This window comes from Acinonyx jubatus, chromosome A3 (genome assembly GCF_027475565.1).
Source record: "Acinonyx jubatus isolate Ajub_Pintada_27869175 chromosome A3, VMU_Ajub_asm_v1.0, whole genome shotgun sequence".
Taxonomy (NCBI): Eukaryota; Metazoa; Chordata; class Mammalia; order Carnivora; family Felidae; genus Acinonyx; species Acinonyx jubatus.
Window position 1 is genome coordinate 67,325,749 of NC_069388.1, and position 11,500 is coordinate 67,337,248.

The 11,500-nt window shown below is 35.3% G+C and overlaps 1 long non-coding RNA gene across 1 annotated transcript in view; it reads left to right on the forward strand.

Moving 5' to 3' along the window:
- The window catches only part of LOC113603305 (uncharacterized), a 57,224-nt gene extending 47,301 nt beyond the window's left edge, over positions 1-9,923 (forward strand). Inside the window, exon 9 of the long non-coding RNA XR_003424887.2 lies at positions 9,767-9,923. This is a non-coding gene — a long non-coding RNA (uncharacterized LOC113603305). The remainder of the gene's footprint in view (positions 1-9,766) is intronic.
- Positions 9,924-11,500: the final 1,577 nt, after the last annotated feature.

An 11,500-nucleotide genomic window follows, 5' to 3' on the forward strand; every position in this document is an offset into this window, starting at 1 on the left:
AACTTAAATGTAATCATGGTTGGTGAAGAACCAAACCATGGCTCAGAGTTCAGTTACTGGAGAAAAGCAGATAGTTCTTGAACTGAAAAGGTACCCCCCAAAGAGAGTTTATTGTACTCATTTGTATAATGTACTAGAAGAGAGTTTCAAAAATGCCATGTTTTATCAGGAGCCACGTATACTTCATATTTCTCTCTTACATTTCCAGGAGAAATAAGCATGTCACTCTGCAACTCAATAGATACACGGTTTCTATTTTTCAGTTAGTGTGTGCATGTGTAAGACCAAATAATTTGACTTCCTTTTATAATAGAAAAATGGAAGGGCAGTGAGCCCAAAATCATCTTCTCATTCTTGACTCTACCACTGTATCTACAAAATTCTTCTGCCATATGCTCTCTTCAATGTTTAGGCAGATCTCTACCATGGGGAAGCCATATGTTGACTTTGCAAAAGCATATCTTCTATTTAACAGAAATGAGCCCACCATATTGTGGATGCAGGCATTAGGAACCTCAATACCTTTCATCTGAATGCAAAGAGGGCATTAAACATGTCTCTAAATGATGCAGCTAGAGGTATGATTGCTTGATTCGAATAAATGAATGTGGATCTGTGACAGGTGATCTTTACCATGTTTAGAATCCCATAAAGATATTTTAGAATCCAAACCCAAAACAGAGGTTCTTCACCATACTTTGATCTCCACTTAAAGGTTCTTGCTGTTTTCCTCATGGTTTACAACTTGAAGATGTTTTGGAACTGACTTTCAAAAGGACAATTTCCCAGCATTCTTGGAAGCAAAAAGTAAAGGACAGCTTAAAAAATTACATTTGAAAAACTTAAAGATGTCATTTGGAAATTATGATGGATTTTCAACTAAACATATTGCCAGAGATAAAGCTTTAATTAAAATAAAACTAATAATTGCTATCCTTGTGTTAATAACCTATATGCTCCATGTATTCTCATACATTTAACTTTAGTAGTAGACGTTTCTTTTAAAAGAAATAAATTATTCTGTTTTGGTTGGGTGCCTAAAATGAGATCATTCTTTTCTACCCTAAAGGGTGTATATCATGAACTAGTGTGGAACAGTGAACATTCTATGTTTTTGAAGCAAAAGAAGGTAATTCACAGAGATTTTTTTAAAAGGTCTTTTTTAAGGTTTTTAGAGAACTTGTTAAAAAACACCCACAACCATATTTCAAGTCATATTCCCTCTCCTGTCTCTTCTCCCCACAAAATGCTCACAGACTGCCAATTTAAAGAAAAAACATAGTCAAGCCAGATAAAAAGCATCCAAATGAAGAGAAGGTTAATCGTGGAAGGAGATGGAGGTGGTCTGGACAATCTGTTGATTTCTTCGCAATAACTGAATTTAGCCATCTCTTCCCCAGCCCCCCTGAGGATGAAAGGTGGCGTTCATTAGCCCCCAGACTCTAGGTTATAACAGTGTTCATCCCCAGTCATGCATCTTGCACCTTCATCATCAACCTTCTGACCTAAGAGTCTTGGGAGGGGAGCCTGGGAAGGACGCCTTGGGAACTCAAGTTAAGAAAATAAACAGGAATGTGAATAAGAGTGTGAACACTTAGAAATGGTAAGCAGTAAGCTAGGTCTTTTGTCTTTTCATCTAACCCAAATAAAACCAGGTAAGGATATGATCGCCAAAGGCATTTTCAGCCTCATTTTTGGCTCCTGGCATGACAGCCCAGTGAGTAGTAATGACAGACATAAATGAGAATATGAATTTTAAACCTGTTTAACTGTTGCCTTTTAGTCCTCCCATCCCCCTTTATGATAGCAGAAATTAGGCTCTCATACTGAGTTATGACCATCTCTTACTAAGGTTTTAATCTTGGTAGCTACTTACAGTTATTGTAATGCACAAACTGCCAGTGTCCTTATCTGTAAAATGGGAATGATAATACTACCTATTTCTTGGAATTATTCTAAGGACAGAATGAGACACTGGATAGATAATAGTCTAGGGTCTGGTCTATAGTAAGAGATCAAAGAACATTAAGTACCTTCATGCTTATAACTTTTGTTAGAAATGTTAATAATATACCCATAATGTACATTTATAGACACAATTATATTGTTATGAATCAGAAGATTTGGGTTTTATATCTGGCTGTGTCACTAAGAAGCTAAGATCCTTAAGTCAGATACTTAGCACCTAGAAGTTTGGATTAGATGACTATTAAGGCCACTTTGATTTTCCCATAGCAACTGTTTTCTTCAATGAGACTGGCTGGCTAGAGATCTGCTCTCTACAATGTAGTTCTCTTTTTAGAAATGTACAGATCAGAATTAAGCTTTTCTTCCAGGAATCCATATGATGGTCAGCACTGAGTGTCACTTTCTTGGGATTCCTGAGCCCATACCCTGGGGAAAATGCTCATTTCCTTACCAGTGAATATTTTTCTAAATATATATGTACAATGAAAAATAGTCCTGGATAAACAGTGGGATCTGATGGAAATATTTATGTATCAGATTCCAGGGCATGGGAACAGCAAAATGGTCGCCGAAATGGAGGGCTGAATTGGAAAAGACCTCCGTAGTAATCCAACAATAGCATTCCTTCCATGCTGTCCAGCACCAAATCCAAGTTGATATGTTGTTGTGGCAATGGAAGGGTATAGGATCCCAAAAGGATACTGACAAGGGACAGCGATGGCAATGGTTAGAGGAAGGTGTTGGCTAGAAACTAGACGGGCAGTGGCTTTCATTCAAGAGGTTTACCCACAGGGAGCTGATAAACAGACATGAATGTGTTTCAGGGCCAAGGTAACTCAAAGCAAAAGCCCAATCCTGGAAACTGGGGCAACATGGACAGGAAGGATGACAAGTTACAGTGGCAAATTCCTAGACTTCACTGATCTTCATTGTGGCAACTGAATGTGCAATTGCAAAAAGAAGAGAAAACAATTTGGAGTCACTCCTTGTTTCAAGAGGCCAGTAAGAATCCTAACAAAAAACTCTATACAGCAGATAGTGGCCCAGAGCCATTGAAATATGGGGTGTGGGGAAAATAAATGTACAGAAAGATAGTATGCAGTTTTTCTCTGGGTTGTTTATAAGGATAAACACCATAAAGCATTGAAAACATTGATCTGTATCTGATCTGTGCCACAACTTTTGATTTTGTTCTGAAGCCAGCAGAAAGAAGACCAAGTAACCTCTCTAATAGGCTCTTTCTATTATGAATCAAGATTTCAGATGGCACTAGACTTAAAACAGTCATAGTGGTCCCATAACCATTATCTGTAATGTGGAGGTCAGTAGGATGTTTGGTATAAAGTTAAAAATAGCTAACTTCTAGGGAAGGCAAAAGCCCAGGGATGGTTGATGATCCCAAGAGAAAAGCAAAGCATAGTTGGAATCAACTCTAAACAGAAATGTGGCAGGACGAGGGAGAAAAAGGAAAAGCAGAGGGATCAAGTGGGAAATATGCTAATGCTCCATTTCCAAAATAGACTTTTTACTATATTAGTATGCCTCTCTCTACACTTCCACTTATAGCCCCCAAAGAGAAACCTGTTCCTCAGTAGACCTAGCTTCTTACATGGAGCCCACAGTAAGTTCACTGATTTAGAAGAAAGGAATGTAGGAGGAATGGACAAACCAAACGAGAGATAACCAGAGCTATTTACCTATGTCAATCAACGTGGTTCTTTATCCTAAACATTAACAGACAACCAATGAAACCTGACACTTGATAAAAAAAAAAAAAATTAAACCAACAAAACAAATAGGACAAAGAGCCAAGATGAACAAGTGGAGCAACTAACCACAGGGATAAAAACATTGAATTCATGGAAAATAATTTTCATTTAAAAAATTCTGATTAGCATCCACAGAGAAATTTTAAGCAAGTTGTATCCAAGTAAATAAGAACAAGCTGCCATCTTATATCTAATCAAGCAATAGGAAAAAGTTCTTGAAAATGAAAAATATACTTAAGGACAAAACAAACAAGCAAAACAAGTATTCTAGCAATGATGAAGGAAATATTCCAAGATAAACAAGAAAAACACACAGCCAGGAAAAAAAAAAAAAAAAAAAAAAAAAAGGTATGGAGAATGAATCCTGAAACAACCGTACCTATTTAATAGGAGGTCCAGGAATGAAAAGCTATGGAAACAAATGGGAAAAAATTATCAAAGAAAAACAAAACAAAACAGAAAAAGCTTAGGAAAGGCACAGAATATGTTCACTTTAAAAGGATCTGCTTAGCGCTGAACAAAATGAAATAGTATCCAGTATTTACTGCATTCTTCAAATGTGTTGTTTTAATCTTTGCCAACAATTGTACAGTATATTTGATTGTCGAGTCTTCACTTTACCTTAAGGGTTAAACATGCTTACTTTATGACTGAGTAAAAGGAAGTGTGATTCAATCTTTAACTTACACAAATGCCTACAATTAGGGGCACATCCAGCTTTAGAATCAAATCTTGCCTGAGAGACTTTCCCCTTAGTCACAAATTGAACGTGTAGACAAAAAAAAGACCTATGCCTAGATAGTGTTACGATGATCACAACTATCGACAAGTTGTGCCCAACCCAAATATCAATAAATTTAAGACAAAAAAGATATTTTCAAGTATCTAAAAGCTAGGAAAGTTTATTTCCTATGTACCTGTTTCTTAAAAACAAAAAGAAAAATTAAGAAGCTACTGTAGCAAAATGAAAGAAAAATCAAGCAAAGGTAGAGGGTTTAACAAACAGTAGAAGTAACCAAGAGTTTCAATGGCCCACAGGATCGTCGTTGTTCAGAAAAACCAGAAATCATTGGTTTACATTAGAATAAGGAGTGTCCTCAAGAATAAAACTGATTCTTATCACCAGCAAGTGCAAGATGTTAGTATCTTTTACCAAAATAGGGAAAAAGGCAATTAAAAACTTGGCAAAAGTGGCAACATGGTGAAATCATGGTCTTTGCATGAAGCAACCTGTGGTATTTAACAGTTATTTCCAGGAGTTTGGAGCACTGAGTTACAGAATCCATTGGATCTTGATGCTTGGAACATTCTTCATGTGGTACAGATTTAGTGACCTAAGATATTTCCTTTCTTCACAGATCCAGTCATACCATTTGGTTGTATAATTAGTAATCCTTACACAATCATGTCATATAGTCTAATAAGTGGTATTTAAAGTCTAGAATAAAACTAAAACCAAACAGAAGACCTTGATGTATTTACAAAAGGAAATATAAATGTTATAAAACTTGATAATATAAGATAATGACACAGCTAATAAAGTCAGGAGATAAGAAAGGAGAGGTATAGAAATGTGGATGTGTTTGTTTTTCTTATCTTACAATGTGGGAATCCAACTGATAGTAAAGGGAGTGGACCCGAAAATACAGGATTAAGAATATTATTGAACATTATAAATGTAAACATGAGAAAAATTAAAAGATAAGTTGGAGAAAGAAGTGTAGAGAGAGGGTGGTAGGGTAAATGTGCTCAATTCATCATATATTAGGGATGAGAATCAATACAAAGAATCAAGAAGCACTAATAAAATAATTAAAAGCAATAGTTAAAAGTGCAGAATGAGGAAGAATGGAAGTCAAAAATGGAAAACTTGACTTTTCTTTTGATCTTCTTCTGTGAGTATATGTTTTATCACTTTTCTGTGACTGCATATATTACACTTCCAAGTAAACATTTTAAAAGGCATGTTACAATGTGGTGCAAGAATCAGTGACTTCACAGAGGACAACATATTACTCAGCTCATTCCTCTTAAAGTAGAAATGTTGACCATCACCCCTTTGATATTTAATTCTCAAGATCTGCTGTTGCCATTGAGTTTCACATATTTTAACTAACAATTTAATACTCGTGCCATGGAGAAAATACAGTGATTTTAAATGTAAAGAAAAAAAATCTGGCCTATCAGGAATCAATGATAATATTTTATATCAAGTCCAGACTGCTCTCTCTACCATTTCCACTGGTTCTCTCTCAATCTGGATTGAATTCGCTCTTCTGGCTTTCAGTCAAAATCACCCTAGAAAATTGAGATGATTCTGACTCATGACCATTGTATAGGTTTTAGTCGATCTACATAGAACTTAATTCTGTACCACAGATAATTTATTTTTAAATCTATGCAAAGAGTTTATTACTGTTCATATGGATTTTTTTATTTTTTGTTTTCAAAATAATCCGTTATCTAAGATTATTTGCCTCAGGTCTATATGATTGAACATAAATATTAAATTTAGTATTTGAAGTATTTTTTAAAGGTAAAGGTTTATTTTCGGTAGTCTTGAACATGAAATCTATGCCACACTATATGCAGTGACAACTATGGATGAATGTTTGCTCAATAGAGACTTATTTCTGTTTTTAAAGAAATGGTTCAGTAGTTAGGAGACCCAGAACCCAAAGCAAGCTCCAGGATCTGAGCTGTTAACTTTTATCACTTATGTTCCATCCATGTTTATATTATGATATTATACCATTAATTGTTCTAACAAACAAAAAATTGAGTAGTCACAAGTCTGAATTCTTTGTACTTCAATAAGATAAATTATTTTCTAGGGACAAAAAGCTATACTGCTTATTAAGAAGCAAAAGATCATGTTTTCAATGATTGCTATAGAGTGATACAGAGGAAATTATCTCAATACAGAAAAAAAGATCAACAGTGGTGTGTATTGCCGATCTTACCAAAAACGTTCCTGGTTTTTTTAGCTTGCTGACTGAATGACTATTTCACTCCATAGACAATGAGGCTAGAGAGCCACTGAGAAGGGATCTGTAAGTTTTGCTGGGGTGATGACCATGCCAGAAGCAAAGAAACCTGTTAACAGAAAGGGTTTCCAATAGATTTCCATCCTCTGGTAGAAATTTTCTGAGAAACCCACTGGGAAGTTATGGCTCTTTTCTAAAGGTTATAAAGCATGGAAATAATTATCTCAAGGTCCAAGTTCTACAACATTTGCATTCCACCAAGTCCTCCCAAATGCCTTACCCTCTGTCTGATGTTTCTGGCATGTGAACTATTCTGACAATTACTTATTTCCTATTTCTTCCTCAACAAGTGGGATAAATGGAAAAGTAATAGGGGTAGAGAAGAAGAAATGGAATCAGTCAACTCGTTGTTCATGGCAGTTCAGCATAGAGCTGGCAATGTCACAGAAAATATGCATTTTAAAATGTATATTAAAAACTATTACCAGAAGATTTTTAGGTATGTAGTAAAGAGATAGACTAGGTTCTAGAGACAGGGAATTCTCATAGCCTCTAAATTAACAGGGCTAGAAAGATACTGAGCTTTTTCAAAAAGGCACTGGTACAGGGGGAATTTTAATTTTTAAAATTTAATTTTAATTTTGAGAGAATTTTAATGCATTTGCATGCAGTGAGTTAATGTAACAGAAAATCTAGTGTCATTTGGGTCAATAATTCAGGCACTCTTGTTTAAAAATGACATTATTGGAGCATTAGAGCTTGAGTCTTTTGAAAATGTTGAATGTAATGATAAATACAGTGATGAATCCAGCATTTGCTTATCATTAGTCAAGTAGAAATATGTTAAAAATAATTTTATCCTTAATTTAAGATCAGATATATCTTTATTTCCAATAAGTATAGATGGTGGCCTAAAGGAAAACTCTGGGAACCTCCAAAAATTCTCTCATCATCCTACTCCACAATTCAAAAATAGCTCATCAAGTAGCCTCTGGATTATAGAAAATAAATACAAATGTTCTTGGGAGATGTGGCACATATAGTCTGTGAATATCACTGTTGGCTGAGGCAGCCGCCTGTTGGAAGAGATCAAACTGGCAACTGTTGGAAAGAGCAGCTGCTCTGGTATAAAGTTAGGAACAGAGAAAAGAAACTCCATTATGGGGAGTGGGAGGGGCAGGTCTCAGGGGGCCCTGAGAGCTTGTAAAAAAAAAATAGAACTAGGGTGAATGGAACTGCAAAGGAAGGCAGGTAAATGGATGTCTGACAAATTTTCCTGCATATGATATTAAGTAAAATAAATACACTTAAGTATACTAAACATATGTAGGAACATATATTCAGAAGCACTGATTCTTAATTCTTACAGCACAAGTCTATGCCTCAAAAACATGCCTTCTTTGTTTAAGTGAATGCATACCAGCTTCTGAAATCCCTTATGGCCTTTGTTAATGTCTTCTTTTTTTCTGAAGATGAAAATGATAATATTAATGTACTATATTCTCAGTCCTTTGACCTATTGACAAAACCTGTGCTTTGTTTCTATTCTCAACTGCTACTATAGCTCCAAGCCCCAAATCAAAGCTATCTATCACAGTCCAGAGTAGATCCCAATCAATGCCAATAAATTTTAAAAGGCAGCAGCTATGGTACAAGATTATTAATTTTTAAACAGAAAAATAATACAGTACAAAACTGCAGCCCCTAGGGCCACTGTTAATGGTATTCACATTATGGTGCTTTGTTTAAGAAGAAATCATTATATTCCCTTAAACATGAGTTTGTTTTCATTAGAAATAAATAATACTAACTGTTTTTTCCATCAATCACAAATATTTATTGAATACCAGGTGTGCATAATAAGATAAGAACTAAGCATATAGTGGGTACCAGAAGATACAAAAGACAGAACACAAAAGAATGCAATTTTTTTTTTTTGCAAAGAGAAAACCTGGGGATAAAAAAAGTTAACTGAATAAGAGAAATGATACCATTACTGAATGACATGTACAGACAATGAGCACTATAGTATCTGCAAAAGGGAAAGATTGATAATGGGTCAGGGTGGTCAGAGAAGGATTCAGGATTCACCTGAACTTGGTGTTGGAATATGGTCAGATTTGGATCAGTGAAGATACCAAAGGATGGAGTTAGAAACAAAGATACTGGCAAGAACAAAAACACAAAGGCAGGGAGGTACAAGGAAAGATCAACAGACAGCAAGTGATAAGACCACCAGTCTGACTGGAGTGGAAGATTCACAAATAGGAAGAAATAGATATAACCTGACCAATGTAATTTTAGAAAGGATGGTGGTAAGTCTCCAACTTCAGACGATCTATTGGGAGATCCTGCCTGGATTTGTGTTCAGTATCATGAGGAATCATGGTTATGAATATCTTAACCTTTGTATTTCATCTGGCTTTTACCATCTGTCTATCCTTTTTAGTTTAGTGATATAACAGCTGCCTCCACTATATACATTTTTAAAAAAACAAGTAAATAAATTATTAGTTCTGGATAAACCTTCAACCATATGGTCCAAGTACCTTGGTTTTGGGAGTATGTATTTGATTAAATGCTTAAAAATGACATCTGGACAAAGTGGCAGAACCTCGCAGAAGAGTGGCAGGGGACAGTCGCAATGGGGAGGGCTGAGTCCAGCTGTTTTGAGCATTTAAAAAGGAGATTATTAAGTGTACTCTGCCAACAACTTAATTCTTTTAAATTTTCTCTGATTATTCCAAAGTTCTAGGCTATTATGCTTAATGCCCAGAGTCCAGCCTATTTTCCTTCTGTAGGATCCAGGGAATATTCAGAATTTAATCCTAAAAAGATCTCTCCTCATCTTAATTATAGTACAACCTTAACTCAATAACCACAAACTCAACACTTAGATGTTTTTTTTTAGTATACTTTTGAGAAAAAAAGGTAAATCATATGAAAATGAACATATGCTATTTATTTGTTTTATCACCACAACCTGCTGTATCTTGGACTAAATACATACTAAACTCATTTTCCTCTTCCTGCTTTATCTAGAGCACTGATGACTGAAATAGATATTCAGATTGGTGACTCCAAGAACTTTTACTACTATTTACCATCAATGAACTCTTCAAATCCTCATGGAACAAATGACGTTTCAGAAAATTGGAAAGGCTTCAATAACTACTTCTTTCAGAACACTGACCTTCCATGGTTTCAACCCTTTCCCCTTCTTTACTTACATCCTGGACCTGGCTTCATTTCCAATTCCACATTTCTATCTGCCTACTCCCATCCCCAAGCTTCCCTTTCATCACAGTGAAGGAAGCAGACCAACTTTATGCCTTCATACAGTTCTTGTGTTGGTTGAGAAACAGATATTATATACATAAACAAATAGGTTTACAACATTGTATGGTGATTAATGCTAAGGGAAGTACTAATTTAGATAGGGTTATCTGAGGAGACCTCTTAGATAAAGTATCAAAATATAAATATAATGAGAAAGAAAAGCATGCAAGTGTCTAGGAGAGAAATTTTCCAAGGAAACAACATGCCCAGAGGCCCTGAGGTAGGATATACTTTCAAATTTTATCATTTTCCTTAAACTACTCTGTCCTCATACTTTTATGCAACCAATCCTAACTCCTACACATTCTTCATGAAGATTTCTCCAGTTATTGCCATACATGCTGAATGATTCTTTTTCTGAACTTCTGCAGAAATAATGGCCTTCAGAACACATTCTTTAATACAGTGAACACTCTCCACATACACCCATTTTCTCTACTCACACTGTGACTTCCTTAATAAAAAAAACACATTTATTGTACTCTATTAATTTAGAGAAATAAGATTCAGGGAACATTATTACTGATAACACCTAACATATGGGATACTTTATAATATTACTATAATAATGTAGAAGAATTTTACCTTTACTTAAAAAGAAATGTGATTCATTACATTTACATTACATTACGCTCCCTGTCTTTATGAAAAACATCAAATTGGTAGGGATTTAATAATGTTAAAATTGCTTTGAAAAGAGAAATTTGGAAGAGTTATGTTTCCATTATATGTATACATGTGTTGGGAAACATCATCAAAAAGATGTGACCACCAATTGACCAGTAAATTGGACTTGGGCATTTGGAGTCTCCTCCCTCCCTCCCCTATCCTTGGAATGTGGTTCCACTTGCCTTTCCTGCTCCCAGATGCTGCTCCAAAAACAGAGCCTTGAGATGGTGGTGTGGTGTTGAAAATACTTCTGTGGTATACATGACTGAGCCCAGTTAGGGCCTCTTTATAAACTTAAGACCTGGTGGACAGGTGCAGGGATCCATTCATCTTGGCGCTGCTCAATACTCAGTATGTAAATTCCCTTTGCTATTATAAAAGTTTCCACCTACAAATATAGTGATATGACTTTCTTTGGTCTCTCCCTGCCCTCTGGAGTGCAGGGGCCAGTTTCAGATTATACCTGGGAAGCTGCCAGGAAGGTTAAAAGGCAACAATATGCTATACATACTTATTTATAATCATATATAACAAATATACAAACACATTTATATAATTTTGATATTTATTTTAATATTTTCCAAATGAGGTAATATCTAACATTTACTAAGCATTTGATAGCTTTCAAAAAACATTCACATATGTTATCAAATAAGAGTCTCAAGGCAACCTGTGAATTATTAAGCAGGGTATTATTTTGTTATCATCAGATGAGTTAAGTGACTTGTCAGAGATCCTGTACCTGGTAAGTGACAGAAATATGATCCC